The sequence below is a fragment of the Canis lupus genome, chromosome 5 (assembly GCF_048164855.1).
Source record: "Canis lupus baileyi chromosome 5, mCanLup2.hap1, whole genome shotgun sequence".
Taxonomy (NCBI): domain Eukaryota; kingdom Metazoa; phylum Chordata; class Mammalia; order Carnivora; family Canidae; genus Canis; species Canis lupus.
Genome location: NC_132842.1, coordinates 10,567,908 through 10,590,385, shown reverse-complemented (window position 1 = coordinate 10,590,385; position 22,478 = coordinate 10,567,908).

Below are 22,478 nucleotides of genomic sequence, written 5' to 3'. Positions count from 1 at the left end.
CTGAGGGGGACCAAACAATGATTTGGTTACTTGGGATTCGGTCCTTTCCATCATTCTTTCTTGGATTCCACAATGTACTGGCTCAAAGAAACTTTCCTTATAATTTCCTTCCCTGCACTCATCTCTAGGTGAACCCAAGGTCAACACTTATCCCGACTTCAGGAGAGAAAGGGAATTTGAAAGATTCCCAAGATGGCATGATCCTCTGCATTCTTCAGGGCTAACAGATCTCAGAAGGAAGGTTTTCACTGATCTAACTTTGTCTAACTCTATTCCTATATCCCTGTCACACAGGAGCCTTGGTGTCATGCCCTCTAAGCTGGCCAGGAGGGTGCGGTGGGGAAACAAGCTCCCTTTCCCAGCCAGGGGCACTTCAGAGCCTTGCAATGAAATCTGTGGCTCAAGAACCAGCAGCATTGGCATCAGCCTAGAGATTGCTAGAAATACTGAGTCCTAGGCCCCACCCAGATGTGCTGATTCAGAATCTGAACCAGCTCCCCAGAGGATTACCGTTTGGTAAGCATTGATGACACAGTGGGCCCAGGGGGACATAGGCGGACAATCTGAGGACACTGGCAAAGGCAGAAGAAAGAGGAGAATGATGAGAAGGGCTGCAAAGTGCAGAGCCCAAAGGCCTGAGAAAAAGCAAAAGCGATGTGACCAAACTAAGTTATCGAGTCATGAACCAGGGCCTCGGGCTCGGTCTGAGGATCCCAGCTCGTCAGCCCCCGGGGGCCGCAGGTGTTATGGCCACAGAGTGTTCAGGGCCCTGGCTGCCAGTCCTCACCTTCAGAGGAAGCCCTGCAGCCCTCCTGATGGCTTCCTTCCCCGAAGGCAGGCGTTGCATGGTGAGGACACCAGTCCCCTGGAATCCACCAGGAACTGGGGGTGGTGGCCAAGGGCATGGTGAGGGTGAGATGAGCATGCTCCACTAAAAATGTGCTCACCTGAGTCACGCGGGACAGAAATGTGCTATTTCCGCAGCACATATTGGGTTAGCTTTTATTTGAACATGTTCTGGCTACCAGTAATTTAATTATTTTATTGACTGATTTTTGCAGAGCTTGCATCCTGAGGCTCCTTTTTTTTTTTCTTTTAAAGAGAACACTCCCTTCAGAATAAATGTATAGATTCCACATGTGGCTGAAACCAATTTCCTCTTGGTTTGTCCTCAGAAAAGATGGAAAGCAGCTGGCCGGCTTCCTCCACGTGTCCTTAAAGAGCATGACTGAGTCACAGGAATGCCCTCATTCCCAAGCGGAAGAATTTCAAGCCCACCCTGCCTTTCGCAGCATCCTCAACAGTGGCCATTTACTGAGCACCAGCTACACAGGAAGCACCGTGCCATTGGCTCTGGATCCCACAATAGATGGGATCAAGTCCCCACTGGGTTCTGGTCGCACCTCCAAACAGCCCTTCATTCAACTTCTCTTTTTCCTCAGTTTGACCCACTCTTTAAAAAGGTGACAAGACTACTGGACACAATAGTTATGTTAAGGATCAAACGAGAGCACCCTCATGGGAGAGATCCACTGATGTAAGGGGGCGTTATTGCTGTGGAGATCTTGTTTTCATCTAGAACGTCTTCAGGCCCTCTATAGAAACTCCCATGCAGGTGCCAGAAGTAGGGCTGGTACCTGTGTTGAAAAGTAGGGGGTCTGGGATCCCTGGGTGGCGCAGCGGTTTGGCGCCTGCCTTTGGCCCAGGGCGCGATCCTGGAGACCCGGGATCGAATCCCACGTCAGGCTCCCAGTGCATGGAGCCTGCTTCTCCCTCTGCCTATGTCTCTGCCTCTCTCTCTCTCTCTCTCTCTGTGTGTGTGTGTGTGTGTGTGTGACTATCATAAATAAATAAAAATTAAAAAAAAAAAAACATGGAGTCATTCCTTAAAAAAAAAAAGAAAAGAAAAGAAAAGTAGGGGGTATGACTTGGGAGCTTTTCCGGTGGCTACATTTGGCCAACAGAGCTACAACAGGTGCTGCTACCAAACCCCACTTCTCCCGGCTTGTCTACACAGAACCAGCTCTCCCGCGTGGGGCTTTCCCTTCCTACACGAACTACACCCTCTTGCTCATTACTAAACTTGTCAAACTTCATAGTTAATTCCAGTTCTGTCCTTCACACTGTCAGCCATGCACCCTCCAATTGGAGCTGTCAGCAAGTCATCCCCAGAGCCACCCCCAGAGCCAACTCTGTCGGTCACTCCCTTTAGCCACCCAGAGCAAGACTTCAATTTATTTGAACATCAAACGTCTTGGTGGAGTCTGACTACACTTTAATATAACTAATCAATAAGTCAAATGCTCCAGGATAAAATTCTAGATTCCAGACAACCAATCTGGTGACCCAGATTCTACATAATGTCTCTGAAACAGCACCTTCCTCTCCATGGGGTCCTTGCCAGGTCTTTCCCCTACAATATGATTTAGTCCTGACAGTCGCTTTGTTAAGATAAATATTAATAACCCAATTCCATATTTAAGGAAACAGGGGCTCCCAAGCTGAATGGCTTGTCCCTAGTCACAGAGTTTCTTGGAAAAACTGAAGTTCCAATCCAGGATTCCCACTTGCAAATCCAGTTGGCTTCCCACAATGTCACAGTTACCATCAGAAAAGATGTGGAAGAAATGTTTGCAGTGCTCTTCATGGAAAGCCTTGCCTCTATCATATCCAGGAGCTTTGTAAAAGCATTTTGAGAGGCTTCAAGAGGAATGTCATTTGCTTGATTTAGCCAAATATCTATTTTCCTGTCACTACTTACTTCATGAGGGTGCAAAACACAGGAAGTCCTGACTGGAGAGCTTTAGAGTGTTCATTTAAAATGACTAAGTGTTATTTCATGTTTGGCAGGGACTAGTACATTTTGTCAGCCCGAAAGAATTTTTGGCCAACAGGTTTTGTTCGGATCCACAGTTGTTAACTATTAGAGATGTCTGAAAAAAACATTTAGGTCAGGCCAGTTGAAATGTGTCACCGATGGCTGGGGTCAATCGAAACTGAGACTCTCCAGTTCTCCAATGCCACCAGTGTCCATTTAATTCTCTCTGACCCCTCAGGACACAGATTTCTGATTGTGAGTTAAACTTTTCTGTTCTAAAGATGAGCTGTGTGGACCATACCATTCTGGTTTAGATTCTCCATCCTGTTGAAGGATTTATTATTTGCAAGAGAAAGCCAAATAGAAATTTCATTCAACTATTGGCAACAAAGACCAGAAATAACAGTGAGTTTTTCATTTCTTCTTCACATAAAGAAATCTGGAGGCAGGCAATTTAGGGTTCATGTGGCAGTTTTCCCACGTCATGACAACCCAAGATCCTTCTATCTTTCTACCAACCTTCACCCATGGCTTCCATTATTAATATGGTTTCTTGGTCCCTTGTGGCTGCTGAGGCCTCAGTCAGTATTTCCACATTCTGAGGAAGCAGGGGGAAGGAAGAAAAAGGACCATACAGCTGTTTGTAGCTTCCCTAAGAAGCCTTCTCAGAAGTTCCATATAAAGCTTCCTTGCTTCAAGAGAAGCCAACGTTCTATCTTCTAGTTCCCAGCCTGTAAAGACTGGAGTTTCTTACTGCAGAAGAAAGAATGAATGGATACTGAGTAGTGAACGAAGAGTCTCTACCAGTTGCCAAGAGATAAAAGGCTCACTGTCCTTCTGGAACCTTCCTTGTGTGTACTACAATCATGGATTCATAAAGTTTTAGAAAGATCAACTAGTCCAAAATCTGCATTTTAATGAAGGGCCAGACAAGCGCTTAGATTTGGCTAAGACAGTGAGGGTAGTGGGGTTTAGAGCCTGGATTAGAAATTCAGGCATTCCAAACTGAAGTGGGTTTGACCCCACCATACTTCCTTACCAGGCTGGGCCTTACAACTCTCTGAGTTGTTTCAAGTGTCTACACATAGTGTTCCTTTCTCCCCTTCCTATTGATAAACAAGGCAGCGAAGTCAAGCAGAGAGAGATCAAATACTGGCTTTATTACTGATAAGGTGGTCAGGCATTGGTGTTACAGGGCTATCAACTAAAAGAGCTTCCTTTTGCTTTTCCATCAGCCATACTCGCCCACCATGTTCATCTGCTCTCACATAACACCACACACTGGGTGGCTCAAACAACCAACATTTATATCTTACAGTTCTGGAGGTTGGTAGTCAGAGATCAGGGTGCCAGCATGGTTCAGGTTCTTGATGAGGACTGTCTTCCTGGTTTTGTCTTTTATGGTCTTCCCTTGGTGTGAGCACACAGAGAGAAATCTCGTGTTTCTTCCTCTTTTTATAAGGGCCTTCATCCCATCATGGAGGCTACATCCCCCTGATCTTACTTAACACTAATCATCTCTCAAAGGCCCCCACCTCCAAATTCCATCACAATGGGGATTAAAGTTTCAACATATGAATACATACATATACGTTCACAAACATACACAAATGTTCAGTCCAGAGCACCCATAGCACCCACCAGCTCACGAGTAGCACCGACTGTCTCAGACTTCTATCACAAGGCAGCCTCTCAGGTGAGGACAGGGTGAGCATATGGAAGGTGCCAGAACTCATGGCCCCTGCAGGAAAACTGATTCTGACAAGAAAGGCCTGAGCCAAGCATTCCCTGTTCCTTCTCCCAATGAAAGAAATCTCCCCTTTGCCCCTGCAGAGTCCAAGAGAGGGTGGAAGGAAATCTCAGAAGTGGTCCTCCAATACATTCCTCCAAATGGAACTTCCTTCACCTGAGACCAGAGATAAAGGATGTACCCCTCAATACCTGTAATCTCCTTCACGTTTCCTCCCAGAAGATTCTACACAGCTCCATGAGTGTGGCCTCACTGACTTCTTAAGACACTGCCTCTGAGGTTGGGTACAAAGGAATCTAGAAAGAAAGGCACAAAAAGGTTAAGGGACTTGTTCAGAGTTACACAGCAAGTTGGGGACAAAGTTGAGGCCTTGGTCCACATATCCAGCCCCACTTTCTGGAAACTTCTATCTTCTTGGCTACCTGTCCATAGAAACTCTTGGTCTGTGAAAACAACTGTACACTCCCCAGACCATCTGAAGCATTCAGAACAGCTCCTGGAGCTTTTGCTGCATGTAGATCAGTGCACCTAGCACTGAGCCAAAATCTCTGAGGGTAAGGGATAGTCAAGTTTTATGGAACCAGTCCACGGCCTGAAGAATGGACCCAACCATTCAAGAAACTTTTAATCACCTTCTAGGTGCCTGCCTATTACTGGAATAAAGTGATAGAAAACATCCTAGCTAAAAGTCTAGTGGGGAAGCAGACAAGAAGGCAGACAAAAGCCTCCAGTGTGACAAGTGCAATGACAGACGTGTGCAAGGGTGCTAGCTAGGGGAGGGACAGATTTTCAGAGCAGAAAGCGTGCAGGGGTGGAAGAGCACGGCTCCCTCTGGTAACTGCAAGTCACTGAGGAGGGCTGAAGCACAAGATACGAGAGTGCAGTGGGAGGGATGGAAGGAAAAGAACTTTCTTAGGGACACAAGGCAGGTGGACAACACATCTATTTAAGCTAAGCATGAAAGGTCCCTCAGGGTGATGAGGACACCACAGGAGTTCCCAGGGGCATTGGTCACTTGAATAAGAATAACCCTAGAAGCCATCCATTGGCTTCAAAAATCATCCTTTTGAATATCCTTCCAGCAGTTCCAGCTCCTGCGGTAAAGCATTGCTGCCAACATCAACACACGCCCACTGATAGGACTTATTCCCGACCACGCAGTGGCCTTTTATGTGGACGGAGATATACACTGAGGAATATAGCTGACGCCTACCTTCGGAGGGACTCTTCTATTTGTGCTTTCAATGTCTTCACTTACACTTTGTAGCTCTGACTCCCTTCTGAAGTCCACCAGGTTGAAGTTGGAAGTAAGTTCAAACAGACTTGGCACTCCCCAGAGCAGGCAACTCAGCAGCTGGAATTGGAAACAGTGGCACCTCCTTCCTAGTCTCCTCTCCAGATTTCAAGTCCTCTAAAGGACTTTCTATAGTTCAAAAACTTGAAGCCACTAACCCTTTGTTTTCAAAGCTGTATTTCCCAGGACCCCTGGGAAGAAGCAAGACACCTGTCGTCCTGTGGCACGCAGCCCTTCCTCTCCCCTGACCCTCCGCCCTCGTCAGCAGCATCCCCCACACACCCTGCCTCAAGACACCTTCATAGACCCAGGGACTCCCTGGGAGTCAGAGGAAACCACCACCCATCTCTGCACTGGTTGGCGAGCCCTTCCAGTGTGCAGCCTCCCCAGCTCCCTCCTGAGCCTCTGGAGTTCCTGGCTAAGTGCCAGCCCTGGCCCCTCAGCAGGGCCCCCAGCAGGGCCCCCACAGCAGAGCCTTAGGTAATCCAGCTGCAATCCCTGCACAAGAGATGGAACCACAGGATCCCCCTCACCAAAGCTTCCCAAGCCCTAGTCAGAGGCACACTTCATCTAAAAATAGCAAATGCAGCACAATTAATCATTCCCTCCATAATGTGTGTTTCAGGTCCTCTTGCTCCCTTGAGTGTTTTCTCCTGGACGTTTCCCAGTTTGCCAATCTAAGAAAATCTAAAATTGAAGAATATAATATAATTATCTATTACTAGAGGACAGAATTATAAGGGCTTCTCTCTCTCTCTCTCTCTCTCTCTCTCTCTTTCTTTTTTTTCTTTCTTTCTTCTTTCTTTCTTGTTGTTTAGGTTTGGCTTTTGGTTTTTGGGTTTTTTTGGAGGGGGTGGTTGGTAGGAGAGACATGGAAGACAGAACATTTAGTGATGGTTTACAATGTCCTGGGCATTTCATGTCTATTACATCTTCTAATCTTTATGTAGCAAGTAAGAGGGAGGCCAGAGGGCCAGTAAGAGAGAATGTTGATTTCTCTCTTGCAGAAAAAGTAACAAAGGACACAATAGAAAAGCAATATTCAGGCCGGTGGGGAGGGGGGTCTCCTTGAGCTTCGTAGGATGGACCGCCCAGGTTCTGCTGTCCCTAGTGGGTCGCCCTTGCTCTGTGATTGGAGAGAGCATTCCTTCCAGGTGGCAGTATTGAGGAAGAAAAGAAAAAAGAGAAAGGCCAAAGAGAAAGCGCCAGATCTCTCTTAAGGAAACTTCTTAGACACTGTCACATGATTCTCTTCTTATCTCCCAATGGTCAGAATGTTGTCACATAACCAAGTCTAACTGGGAAATTTATTCTTCTGTTTGATGGCCAACATTTATTTCATTTTTCATTCTGTGAGGCAGGGAGAATAGGTATTAAGGGCCACCAGCAATGTGTATTACACCTTACAACAGCTCCATTATCAAACTCATTGAACAAATGGGGAGACTGAGGCTTGAAATGTTTAAGTACCTTGCCTAAGGTCACACATCTAGAAAGTGCTGTCGCCACTACCTAAGTCGGAAAATTTTATACCAAAGACTATTTTTTCTATATGTTCTAATAAGAAAGGAATGACATTTATATCAAAAGTTGTCAGATTTTCCAATAGTTACATCCCTTGATTTTCAGTATGTCACCTTTCTCTCATGTTTCTCTTGCTACTGTCACAAGCTTAATTCAAACCATGTCACGTGATTATTGCCACAGCCTGCTGATTAGATTCTCTACTGTTGTCCCTTTCCAATTTATTCTCCACACAGCAGGAAAGGCAAGCTTTTAAAAACTCAAGTTTAATAAGTCTTTTAAAACTTCTCACTGCTCTTTGGATAAAGACCAACACTATTAATGAGGCTCCCAGACCTTGGATGGTCTCCCCACCTACCTCACCAGCTTCCTTTCTAGTGGTTCTCCTTCCTTCTGGGTACTACTCTGGACTTTTGTGGACACTCTGATTCCTCTTACTTTGAGGACTTAAATCATGCTCTTCCCCCTGTCTTGAGTCTCTTCCCCTTTATCTCTGTTTCCTTAGCATTTTAGCTCTCAACTCAGGGAAGCCTTCCTTGATACCCCACGCTAGATCTGGCCCTTCTAGTGTATGCTCTCAAAGCACCCTGTGATTATCTTTCTGGACTCTCAACACGGTTTGTAACTACATATTTTTAAATGTAATTTATGTATTTATGTATATACATTTTTATGTTATTTATTACTATTTTTTCTGTTAGTCTGTAAGATTTCAAGAAATAGATATTTCCCTCACCGTGGCATCTCTAACGTCTAGCAAAAAAAAAAAAGTTTGTTGAAGGGAAAAATGTTCAATTTATAACTTCCAATTTTAATAGTTAATTTTAAGTGAAATGGGAACACCACATTGCCTATTCATTTGTTCAAAATATTTAATGAGCATCCACTATGCTCTAAGCATTTTTCTAAGCTTTAAGAATAACTCGATGAACAAGACAAACTATGTTCCTGCCTTCACAGAGATTACATTCTTTTGGAACACTTCCCAGTTCATTTCATGAAGTTAGTATTATCCTGATACCAAGACCAGAAAAAGCACAGTGAAAGAAAACTATAGACTGTAGACTATGAATATAAAGGCAAATTAAAAAAAATACATTAGCAAATAGAATATTTGTACATGACAACTAAGTCTGATTTATAGGAAACCAGCTCAATACACATCAATAGGTTTAGAAAAAGCATGACAAAATTCAACACCCTTTCATAATTTAAAACACTCAGAAAAATAAGCATAAAGGGGAATGTGTTCAACCTGAGAAAAAGCATCCATAAAGAAACTAAAGTTAACATTATACTTAATGGGAAAAGACCAAATGCTTCTCTATAAGATCAGATTCTAATTCAACATAGTGACAGAAGTTCTGGTCAATGTAAAAAAAGGCAAGAAAAGGAAACAAGCCAAACAGATTGGGAAAAATGACATAGACCTCTATCTGTAGCCAGCATTTAAAAAAGAAAAATTGGAAAAAAAAAAAATTGGAGAAAATCCTCAAGATCTAAGAACTAACTTAAACTTGACATCCAAAGCATGATCCACAAAATTTAAAATTTGATAAGTTGAACTTTATCAAAGTTAAAACTTTTTTTTCTATGAAAGATCTTTTAAGAGAACTAAAAGATAAGCTACTGACTTGGATAAAATATATGCAAACCACATATCTCACAAAAAGCTAGAGTTTGGGTTTGTGTTAATTCTCAAAACACAGCAGGAAAAAAAATCTAAAAAATGAGCAAAATCATACACAGACATTTCACAAAAGAAAAAACCAGTGACAAATAAGCACATGAAATCATGTTCAACATCATAAATCCTTAGAAAAATGCAAATTTAAACTATGATGAGATATCGCTATACATCTATCAAAATGTCTAAAATTAAAAAAAAAAAAAAAAAAGCAACACCACCAAATTGTGGTAAGGATGGAAAGAAACTAGATCCTGGTGGGAATGTGATATGGTACCGCCGTTCTGGAAAAGTTTTGGTAATGTCTTAAAGACAAACCGGCAAGGATCCTATGACTCAGCAGTTGCATTTTTGGAGATTTATTCCAGAGAAATGAAATATTACATGGACAGAAAAACCTATATATAATTCTCATAGTAGCTGTATTTATGACAGCCACAACCTGAAAACAACCCACAAGTCCTTCAGTGGGGGAATGGATTTTCAAATGTACCCCCCTGCAAAGGTGAGTGGCTGGCAGAGTTTACAGATGGAGACCACAGGGCTGTGTGGCAACAGCATGAGGACTCCTTGGGGTGTGGAAATGGTCCATATCTTGATTTTTATCAATGTCAGTATCCTAGCTAGGATCTCTGACTATAATAGTTTTGCAAGATGTTCCTATTGAGGAAAACTGAGTAAGGCAAACATAGCCTCTCTCTGTACTATTTCTTAGAAATGAATTTAAATCTCCGATGACCTCAAAATTAAATACATAATGAAAAATGATTTTAAAAAAGTTTACATCCCTGGTGCACCTGGGTGACTCAGTCAGTGAAGCATCTGACTCTTGATTTCAGCTCAGGTCATGATCTCAGAGTCATGTGATTGAGCCCTTGTGTAGGGCTCTGTGCTTGAGCTTGGGGCCTGCTTAAGATTCTCTCTCTCTCCCTCTCCCTCTACCCTGTACCCCCTTCCCTCTCTAAAATTAAAAAAAAAAAAAGTTTATCCAAGTCAATAGCTCTTTTTCTGTGTTTCATGTTTCTCTGTGTGTTTTCCCATTGTACTAGGCCTAGCAATCCTTCTTTATTCCAACATTACCAAATATTCATCTATATTTTCTTCCTTTTAGTAGTTAAAATGTTTACATTTTTATTCTGACATTTATTTGGTATGTGATACAAAAAAGCTCTAACTTGATTTTTTCAACACAATTTTTTGTTAATGACTCCATCCATTTTTCACTGGTTATTGTGTTTCCATTACCATGCACGAACTTCCAGCATACGCTGGGAACAGTTTTCTTAACCATTCTTACTGTTTACTCTTCCTGGATGCACATAGTATCTTTTTGTCAAGTCCAAAAAAGAAACTTCATTATTTTTTTAGGATCTATTAAACTTATAATTAATTATGGAAGAATTAACATATTTACAGTGTTTAATCTTCCCATTCAGGAATGGGGTTCTCCATTTATTCATATTCTTTTATATCACTCAGCGAAGTTCTATATTTGTCTTAAGTCCATTTATTTCTTGCTAGAATTGTTCCTAGGTTTTGATGCTCTTGCAACAAGAGTCTGTTCCCGTGCAGCTGCTGTAGGTGTTCAGTCTTCTAGTTTTATAGGATCCGTGTTTCTAAGGCAGAGACTAAACAGAGGAGAAAAGAAGGAGTCTTTCCACTTACATGTAGGCAATTAGTCATAAATTAGTAATTGCCTTTTTCATCAGCCTTGAATTTAGTAAAAACTCTTCTTGATATTATCACTAATGTGGTAAGCAGTCCTCACTCCTTTTTTCTCATCTCATATGCATTCATAGGTACTCTAGTAAGAATTTGTGAAAAGACAACATTAGCACTCAATAAATGTCATTGTGTACTGAATTTTTGGTCTTCCCTTCTAAGCACAGAGTTTTCAAACAGGTCCTGGCCATCCAAAGTACTTTCATACTAGGTGTTATTTTGCCCTATTTTCTCTAGTGATATCTTGATTTTGCCAAATGTTGTCCTAAAACCAGGGAACACTAGATCTATGTCATTCTCTGATCTCATAGCTCAGTAAAATGCTTTCACAAAAGGAGATGAAATGAGTTTGGCATGATTTGTCCCCGGTGACTCCATGTCTTCTAGCCGTCAACACATTCCTTTCAAAGTGCTCATAAGACAGCTGCTTAAAATGCATTCTAGAATTTGACCAAACGTTGACCAAAGTTATTAGTCTGTAGTTTCTGCGGCCCATCCCTCTTCAAAATTTGTGACATTTACATGTCATCAATTTTCTGGCTCCTCTTTTGTCGTACATGATTTTTTAAAGATTACCAGAGGTGACTCCCTGATTACATATTTGAATTCCTCCAGCACCCTGGGAGCACAGGAGTTGGTTGTACCTGAAGGCATGAACTCGTGACATGAATTAAGGCTTGCCCTCCATGTCTGCTCATTTTGAGCTGCATTTCCTTTATACATAGACGGTTCTATGTTGTTAGAATTCTGTAACTCAAAAGAAACAGCAGCTGTGGGATGTTCATGTCCTTGCAGGGAATATTGTTTTAAACCAGCACAGAAAACAAAGCGCTTCCTGACTTGTAAGCAACAACGAATTCCAGGTTCATGGTGGCATGCTTTACTCTCTGATCTGGATGCTTTTCCTGGTTTCTCCATTTCAGGGCCATGTCACCTGTCTGTTTCCTCTCACTGAAAACCCCCATGCACCATGCCCAATATGAATATCCAAGCTGACACGTCTGGACTTAGATCTTGTCCCTAATGCTTGAACTGGAATTGGCACTGAGACTTTAGGACGGACACCCCTGCTGTGCTGTTTCTGGATGAACCAGGCTACAGCCAGTTCTTGAGTCTTTACGCCAGTCCACCTTGAGGCCTGCCCTGCTCTTGCTGCCCGTGTAGGTTCCACTGTGTTTCTCATCATGAAGTCCCATACACTGTGCACCAGTGTCTTGAGCATCTTCTCCCCAGCTCCATTGGTATCATGTGCTGCAGCACAAACTACCGACCTCGTGGGCAGACACCTGATCTCGGAGGACATACTGTGTCTCATGAGGTGCTTAAACCATTCCCAGCCCCCACCTCCTCCCTGATCAATTCAATTCTTGTCAGAAGCCGCTCTATAGCTTCTTTGCACCCACCGTGAACTGGATCTTGCCATATATAGATAATTAATAAATGTTTATTGAAATGATGTATCTACATTCACTTTAGGGATAGCTCTGTAAGTATTGTAGCTACCCATTTTCACTAAGCAGATGTGTCCTCCCAAACACAATGTCATCTTTGTAGAAGCCCAGGAAATCCATTACAGCTCCATTCCTGTCCCCCACACAACCACACAAGCTCCATTCCTGTTCCCCACAGCTCTTTCTGTCCCCCACGCAACCACACAAGTCCCTTAAACTGGATGTAATGCAGGCCTGGAGCATTAGGCATTCTCGGGATCTCTTGGCTCAGGATAACGTGTCCTAGTGTCAGGATCTGCTTGACTCCCAGGATGGAATCCACTCAGAGAAACCACACCACTGCTCTGGCAGGAGACCCTAGATATTCCAAAATATTTACCTACTGCCAGTCCAAAGGATGACAACCACAGGTGCCAGAATGAAACCATAATTCCAGGATCTATGTGAAAAGATAGTAGTTAAGCCATTTCTTTCCCTCTCCACATGATTACTAAGCTCTGATGCACAGGACACAGGTTTCATCCCAACATCTATGCTTCCATAGGGACCAGAACATTCCTGAGTAATGAGTATCTCTATTCATTCTCCCCCCTCACCCTCAGATCAGTATGTGATTCTTAAGACATCACCAGAAAGTTCTATGTAACTGTAGGAACTATAGCTCATTAGTAGCATGTTAATTAAATTATTACTTGTCAACTTCTATTTGCCAGTAAGAATTTAAGTGGTATAAAAAGTTAACTTGTTTCTAAATAAATGATTTTATTACTTCTATATAATAAGAGGTTTATGAAAGACAATTTCCTATCATACTGATTATTCATATATTCAATTTTAGCCTAATATATTGTAGCAAAAGGTATTCAGAAACAGTGCACAGCTGCCCTCTTGTGTCACTTTCATATAATTAAATCTATTAATGCTTAACTACCAATGACTCCATCAGCTATGCATTTTTAAAGATTACCAGGTACCACTACTCTTCTACTTCTGATATTAATAGCAGAAATGATAATTTACAAAGCATAATATATAAAAATATGCCAGATCTATGAAATTAATTAAAAGTTATTGGCATAACTATCTAAATATTTTAAAAGTTAATATAATTTATTCTCTCCAGGTCCTTTCCTAGCTTACATACCCAGAAGTCTTTTTTTTTCATACCCAGAAGTCTTAACATGCTTTTGTATCATCTCCTTATACTCAATTAGTGCTCATTAAATACTGTTCTTACTGAGTGCATGGATTTGCACTAATTCTTTACTACCAGCTACTCAACAGCCCCAAATAAGATGAAATGGAAGTGAGTCCTCTTTTATAGCAGGATGGGCGCCCTTCACAGAGGGCCATCTGGGGTCTCTGTTGCCATTTATTAAGCACTGACCATGAGAATATGCTTTAAAGGAAGACTTAGCTCCATTGCACAAAGAAATACAAGCACAGAAGTTTGGTAATGCCTACCAAAAATTCAAAGGTGGGCCCATTCTTCAGACTATAACTCTGTCGACCAAGACAATTGCTCTTTTCTTTGGCGTCCTTCCATCAGAATAAACCATCTCCACAAGTTCATGGTCAGCCAGCTGTTCAGCATCCTGGAAACAATCTGATTAAAGTGAGAGGAAGCTCGGACAAAGAAGACAAGGTTATCATCAGTGTTGATACAAATGGTTGCTCTGCGTCTTTATTAAGTTGTTTTTTTTCTTATTAAGTACTATACGGTTCTAGCTCTGTATGAAATTTTGCTATATTAGGAAAGGATGGGTAAAAAAAATTGTAAGCAAGACATAATGTTCTGGGGAAATTAGAAACAATACTTCAGCGCTGGTCAACACTGATTTGGTGACTGCACAAAATACTCATGCAGAGAGAGGACCCAGTAATGAATGATGCAACCAGTTGTGCAACCTCAGTCCCCCACTTCCTGGTAGCTCCCACCATCTGGAGCTCCTAGAAGAAATTACAACAAATAGAGAGGAAGAAGATGTGGTGAAGAAAATGTAAGCTGTGGTGCAACAGCCTGTGACCAGAATAAGGTGTGCATGAAGGTGAAGAGGGGGAGGCTGGGGAGGGGGTTGTGAAGGTGGGGAAAGGATGAAGAATGTAGGACAGGGAGACTGCACCTCCATGTTGTGTTAATATATTAACCAGACTCCTCTGGTACAGCAGATGGTGGAAAATGAAACTGATCCCACTGCATTGATGCCAACCTGATAGAGAGGAGGAGAGATGCCTTCAGGTGGGATGTCTGGAAACCATCCCTCTATAGCGTGTAATTCACCAGTGGTGAGGGGCACCTGGGTGGCTCAATGGTTGAGCATCTGCCTTTGGTTCAGGTTGTGATCTTGGCGTCCTGGGACCCTGTGGTCCTGGGATCAAGTCCCACTTCAGGCTCCCCTCAGGGAGCTGCTTCTCTCTCTCCCTACGTCTCTGCCTTTCTCTGTGTCTCTAATGAATAAATAAATAAAGCCTTTAAAAAAAATTAACAGCCATGGTTCAGGGTGTGTAGCCATAGATTGCTTGGCTCAAGATCACTGCCAAGGGTTGGAGTCAGAGGGGAGACCCAGCGCACAGCTTCACTGCAGAGCCCGGCCACCTGACGCAGTGTGGCCCGACAAGACAACCACAAGAGTTAAAATCACAGGCTGCTGTCTCAACTCCGCAACTAACTCACTGTGTGACTTCTGGCCAAGCACCTTACCCTTGTGGTTCCTGGTTTCATCTTTCTAATGCCTTCAGTAAGCACTCAAGACAGTCCTTCCTTTACTAAAGCTGTCTAAACCCAATCACTTCCAAGCTACACCTGACTGTGTCTGGCTGCCCCCAGTAAAATTTTCATTTCATTTCATTCATGTTAGACTGCTCGGGGTCCCCCCAAAATCCATTATGTCATAGTCCTAATTCCCAGCACCTCAAATTGTGACTGTGTTGGAGCTGGGGAAGAAGTAATTAGGTTATAAAATGAGGAAATAAGGATGGGCCCTAATCTCAGACAACTGGTATCCTTATAAGAAAAGGAAATTGAGATGTGCCTCAGTGGCTCAGTGGTTGAGAATCTGCCTTTGACTCAAGGTGTGATCCCAGGATCCGGGATCGAGTCTCACATCGGGCTCCTCTGCCTATGTCTCTGCCTCTCTCTGTGTGTCTCTCATGAAGAAATAAAATCTAAGAGAGAGAGAGGAAACTGGGACACAGACAGGTACAGAGGGAAGACCTTGTGAAGACCCAGAGAGAGGGTCATTGGTAAGCCAAGAAGAGAAGCCTCAGAACAAACCAATCTGCTTACATCAGGATATTGGACTTCTAGGCTCCAGAACCATGAGGAAATTAATCGCTATTGCATAAGCCTCAAGTCTGTGTACTTTGTTGTGGCCAGGCCGACCAAACTGACACAATTCCATACTCGTGGTCCACCTCCTTTTACACATGGACCTGTCTCTGCACTTTCCTTTCTGTATATACTTCCTCTGACTTAGCAATCTCAGATACCTATGGATACTTTCTCCAGTCACCCTGCCCCCTTCTCTCCTATAAAATTCCTTCTCCTTCTCTCTCTTTCTCTTCTCTCTGTCTCTGGCCTGTGTCCTCTTGGCAAGGTTTTTTTAAAGGGTACTCAAAAAATTAAGACAAACAATAGCATCCTGTGTCAGAAAGGGCTTGTTGAAACAGACAAACAGACTGTTGTTCGGAATATAAATTACCAGAAACTTTCTGGGGAATAACACCAAAAGTTAAAACAAACAAACAAACAAACAAAAACAAAAAAAAAACCACCCAATTCTGAATATCCCAGGCAGTGAAATAGAAGGCCAGCAGTTAAGAAAATGTGCGATCTTACTCACACAGACATGAAAAGATATAAAAGACAACAGTCTATTAATGGTAGGTAACTAAACTGGTAAACCTTGCTGCCTGACAAATAAGCAATATTTATTAAAAGCCTTAAAATTACAGGTTCCTTCTGTGCCAGCCATTTCATTTTGAGCAATTTCACTAAAGGAAATAACAACATGAAAATATTCTCTGTGTCATTTTAAAAGGGAAATAACCTCAATGTCCAGTAAGAAGGTTAAATAAATAACAATTCTTCCATTTGATAGAATAGTTTCAAACACTTATTTAATGATAAAAAATTTTTCATTATACAATATTGAATAGGGGAGAATACATAAAATTGTCTATAAGACTACTATTGTTAAACATATATGCATATGCATAAATAAATACTTTACAAGGATATGCATGAACACCAGTAATTTTGGAACATGAGTCTGCAGGTCACTTTTTGTTCTCTGTACTCTTCTGAGTGGTTTGCAGTTGGGATGAATTTACTTTTTTAGTAGAGAACCAATACATTCTTTAGAAAACAGGAGACAGAAGGGATGGGATAGAAAGGAAAGAAAAGGAAGGAGTAAACAAGAGTGCACACAACTAGTAAGGGGGGTATATGTCACAATGAACCCCAAGTTCATCTTACTGGGGTAAGTCTGAACCCCATGGTCATCTTAAGGGGCACAGACATTAGGTATTAAAAAAAAATGTTGAAATGGCATTTAAAAACCAACTGGGGGATGCCTGGGTGGCTCAGCAGTTGGGCGCCTCCCTTTGGCTCAGGTCGTAATCCTGGGATTCGTGATCAAGTCCTGCATCGGGCTCCCTGCATGGAGCCTGCTTCTTTCTCTGCCTGTGTCTCTGCCTCTCTCCCTCTCAGTCTGTGTCTCTCATGAATAAATAAATAAATCTTTAAATAAATAAATACATAAATAAATTAATAAATTAATAAATTAATTAAAATAAAATAAAATAAAAACCAACTGGGTAGGGACGCCTGGATGGCTCAGTGGTTGAACGTCTGCCTTTTGCTCAGGGTATGATCCTGGAGTCCGGGATTAAGTCCCACCTGGGGCTCCCTGCATGGAGCCTGCTTTTCCCTCTGCCTATATCTTTGCCTCTCTCTTTGTGACTCTCATGAATAAATAAATAAAAATCGTTTTTAAAAATTTAAAAATAATAATAAAAAATAAAAAAACTAAAAACCCAACTGGGTAGAAATCCTCAGACAGTCTACCCCAACAGTAAGAGGCTTGCATGTAGACCAGATGGCAGCTGCATTGGCCCTAGTCCTAGAGAGCAGGGAGGGCGGGCAGTGGAACAGAGAGCACGCACCAGGATTCTGAAGACCCTGTTCCCCTTTTATCTTCCTTGGCAGCTGCAGAGTCTTCAAGGAAATGAGATACTGACTCCCCCGCCTGTGACATAGGAGTCTGGACCCCATCAACACTTCCGCTACTCCAAGTGTCCTCGCCATAGGTTTGGGTGATCAAAGTCGGCCCCTGCCTGGGAGCAAGCTCCTCAAGGCTCACAGCTGGGCCCCAGAGCCCTTACTGGGACATTAAAGAAGCATGAAGGACAACTGCAGATATGCCTTCATTCCCCTGCTCCCCGTTTTGAAGAGATGGTGAGTACCTCAAGAAGAGCAGTGTGTGATGGGAGGGGCCCGGGGACAGAAGACAGAGGTGCTGCCTTTTCATCCGCTCTCCAAACCACCTGCCATTTGGTTTTGATGGTCATCGATTTTCTCAAGGCCTGGTCTTCCAGTCTTCAAGATGCAATAGTCATGCTGTGTCTTCCTAATGGTTGGGGGTCTGACTAAAAGTCTCTGCTCCCCTGAAAAATCCATGAGTCTCAGAGGACTTTGCATAGAAGGTGAAACACTCTGGTCAGAATCAACCACTTCAGGAATATGAGGCTACTCAAGTTCAACAGAGCGCAGAATCTACTTGCTCCCCTCAGGGTGAACACAACTTTCTTAGACTAAAACTAAAACAAAACAAACAAAAAACCCCAACCTATAAAAGCTGGGGCATCACACAATCCTAAATTCAAAGAATGGATCCCAACTTGTGCTCATGTGAAGTCAATATGCAGTATCTTCCAGATGCGTTCTTTCTGAAAAGAAGGGTAAGCCACACAACTGAGTGCAGCGTTATTTTGTGGAGATCACAGCAAAGGCATGAATAGGTAAATAAAGCCAGCACAGGGAGATTCTACTTCCTGTCACTGAAACAATTTTGAAAGATCCAACTTCACTTGAAGCTAAAACTTTGAGCTTTTTCATCCAACTGAGACCATTGGGAGCTTCATGTCTGCTTGTCCCTCACCAATTTCCATCCTTCCCTTTCTGCCAGTGATGTTCCTTACTGCTCTGCAAGTTCTCACTCACCTGACACGGTCATCGTTGTCACTAGGACTTCTTTCTGCTGACAAGTCCATCCACCCTAATCAATTATAATCTAGATCTTTGATCTGTGCGTAAATGTAATAAAAGTGAATCTTTCAAATCCTTAAGGGTTATTTTATATTATTAAACTGCTATTTTACAGTCTCGATCATAATCAAGTGACTTATCTCAAGACCAGAATCCCCATTCCAAGTTCTGAAAATATTTCAATGCCCTTCAAACATGAAACTTTTCAATGATACGAAGAGGCTGCCACAACATAATTATTGTTCTCATACCATAAACCCTTTTTTATTTGCCTGCTTTGAAAATAAAATCATCATTGGAACCATCCTCTCCCCCACTTTCCAGGATATAAATCACAGAAAATGGAAAATTTTCCCTGTGCCTGTCCCTTGTTCCTTAGTGAGAGGATGGCTGCAGGCAGATAGGAGCCACACATCGCCAGATCTACTGGAGCTGGTGCTCGGCCACAGCCAGAAGGAGCCTTCGCAGGTGGGTCACATGGAACAAGTCTGTCCCATTGGGTTTTCGGGCACCTCTTCTCCCAAACCCACTAAATTAATGTAGACCAGTAGGAATATGACTTGTAAACAAAAGAGACCATGTCTCATTACAATACAAATATGACACTGTAGTTGGCTCATCTGAACTCCTATTTTGGTGGGGAAGAAAAGGCAATATAACCAAAGGATGTAGAGATCCAGAAATCACTTGGCGGCACTGTCTTGAAAGTCAAAACGTGAAAGATGTACATGAAGCCAAGAGGTATTTGTGTATATCAAGGGGTGTTCCCACAACAAGCATTTTATTAGGCATGGATTAAGGGGACCAAATACATCCAAAACATTAGCAATCATTCATTTAAATGGGTCAAAGGTCCCCAAGATAAAGTGTGCAAACACAGTCAGACTTTTAAAGGAAGCAGATGTTCGACATTCTTGCTACAATTCCATGTGCACAGCTATGATTTACCTCAGAGCAAGGACTTATTATAAATGATTACCAACAACTTTCTTGCATTGCCAGTGATTTTTCCCTGTATTGCCTGGTTAATGTAGCAAATCTAACTCCTATCACATATTAGATGGAAATGACAACTCCCAAATCTGTGAAATCTAAAATTGGAGAGAAAGAAGCCCAGCATTTTAATCAATGTCTGTGGCAGACTGTATGAAAATAAACTCCAGTAAACACACACTTTCCAAAAATATTCAAGGAGGAAGTAAAGACACAGGAAAGCCTATGTAAAGACCAGTTATCAAAAAAAGGAAGTGAAGTATTCCACATCTGTAAAACTCTGTGTATATAATTAACTCTTTGCAACTGGCTGAATTTTTTTAATTGGAGGAAAAAAATCTTAATTCGAATAACTAAAGGGCAGCCCCATGTGCATAAATTCAGGCACAGTGCATATTTTGTCCATACAACACTTAACTTTGTTAAAATTACAAAAACCTGCCATTGCTACTTAAAATTCGGCAGGCAGAGGGCTGTAACATTTCTAGTGCTAGCTGCTGGTGATGAACTATTCCCAGGTGTCTAACGCTTGGATGGATAGAGACTATTGTCAGTGAAGCTTCTAGAGTCCAATTGACATCCTGGCTCCTTGGAAAGCCTCCTGCCTCTTCCTGGCATGTCCACCCCTCACCCCTGCCCTGCTGCAGGAACTGGGGGCCGCTCCCCTTTCACGGCATCCCTCACCCTGCAATTGGGCAATTAATTACTAAGTATACACAAGGATATGCAAGTGTATAAATGTGTATCCTTAGCTGCCTAATGCCAATCTCCTGGACCAATATGTAAGCTTTATGAGGAAAGTTCTAAGTTCTCTTCCTTGAATCCCATAAACACTAAATAACTAGATGTTAAATACACAAATCATCTGACACAAGAGCTCTCAGTGGGTACAGCCGGCAGAAGTAGGTATTTCTGTTAGGTGAACGTGATAACTACTATACTACGAAAACCCACCGTGAATGGGGTATTTCTGAAAGTTCTGTTAAACCAATTTCCCTTTCCCCCTTGGAACACCAGTGCCAATGTCGCTCTCTGAGGTGGCCCCAGCCACTCCCGACTTTGCTAAACATAGAAATCAATGCGAATATTCCTCTAAACCTCCGATTCCTTCTTTGTACATGCACACTGGCTGCAGTTAAATGTGTTTGATGATTATGGGTACCCTTCATAGGGTAACAACTTCCAACTAAAGGGATTTTTCACTAGGATATCTAGAGGATAATATATCATAAAAGAAAACGAAGGAAAAATACTTAAGACATCCTAGGAACGTCTGAGCTGTAATAATGTAATTGGCATTTCAGTTACTTCTGCCATTTAGTGTTTCACTGGGGGGACATCATATGAATCTTTTTATCATTTATGAAATTTATTCCTTGTCAAAATAAGAGGAGACGGTCTCACAGGGGCTGCAGGACCAAGCCTCCAGCATCTGACGTGGCATGTGGACACCTCTTCAGCAGCAAGGGTTGGGCTCCTGAATGGTAGGTGCCATCCATGAACAAGAATCAAGTTTCTTTCTTCCCATCTCTTCATGGCTCTACCGTATGACATATGCCACTACTGACCAACTACCTTTTTACTCCTTCTACTCTGAATATCTTTCCCCCATTTCGTGGCTTTTCATATTCATGATATCTGCTTACCCAAAGCTTGGGCTTACTCTTGACTTCTTTCTCTGTGTCTTTGAGCTTTGAATAATACAGCCAGTGAACCGGCTTGCTCTATATCATGACCTCAGGTGCTTCAGAGAGATGAGGACAGGATAGTCACACCATCCCTGTTGGGTCAAGTTCTTGCATAGCCCCCATCCAGGCCTCCCAGGCAGCCTATTAATCTGTCACCTAGAACTAGTCAGCTATGACCACAGTGGGGAGACCATGCAAGATCATAAAAACTAATTTGAGCCAGTGTGGTCTTGGATGTCAGCCCTCTGAAAAGTAGCAGTAAAGGTGGCTAGCCCAGTCTAAGAACCAGAAACTAGTTTATTTTAAAAAGTAATCTAATAACTGAATTTGGGATGCAAGAAAATTCCTAATGCTGTTAAGTGGAATAACAAGAGTTCCAATTTTGCGTTTCTATACTATTCTCTTTCATGTTTGCTACACACACACACACACACACACACACACACAAAAGCAGGTGGGTGGCACAGTCTGTCAAGTGACCAATCGTGGTTTCAGCTCGGATGGTGATTTCAGGGTCATGTGATTGAGTCCCGCCTTGGGCTCTGAGCTCAGTAGAGAGTCGGCTTGAGATTCTCTTTACCTCTGTGCCCCCCCTCCCCCAGTGTCTCTCAAATAAATAAATCTTTTTTTTAAGAAAGTAGAAAGGTGGCAAGGATCAAATGCCATGGTATAAATACAAAAACAGTAACTGGGTCCTTTGTTCTAATATTGACTTTGTCCCCTTTAACTCTATTTTCTCATTCTGTTTTTCATAACTCTGCTGCTCCCAAATACAAATATAATAGACAAAGCCCTGAGACTTTTGCTTAGAAGGCAGAAAGTAGCTGAAGTTCACACTTGGCTGTATCCAGTTTTTTGCCACCACAAAACTCTTGTTCAGTCTCCCTGTGTAGGAGAAGCAGATTACATAAAGGAAGAAACAAAACTTTCCTTCTATCTACTTTTTAATTTATTATGTAGGAGTATTTTTATAAAAAGTTATTTTGGTAGACTTCTGGTGGTCATGTGGGTCTCAATTACTTATAACAGAGACCTCGCAATTTTTAAGTTAACAAAATTATATTCTAAATCCAAATTATTTTAGTTCAGGAAAAAAAAAATCCTGCAAAGTTATTCATTACTGTGTGGCTTGGGTTCCGAGGAGGAAGTTTATTATGATGGAGGGAAAAAAAATCTTGGAGAGACAAAAAGAGAGCAACTTCTGGGATCCCTGGGTGGCGCAGCGGTTTGGCGCCTGCCTTTGGCCCAGGGCGCGATCCTGGAGACCCGGGATCGAATCCCAC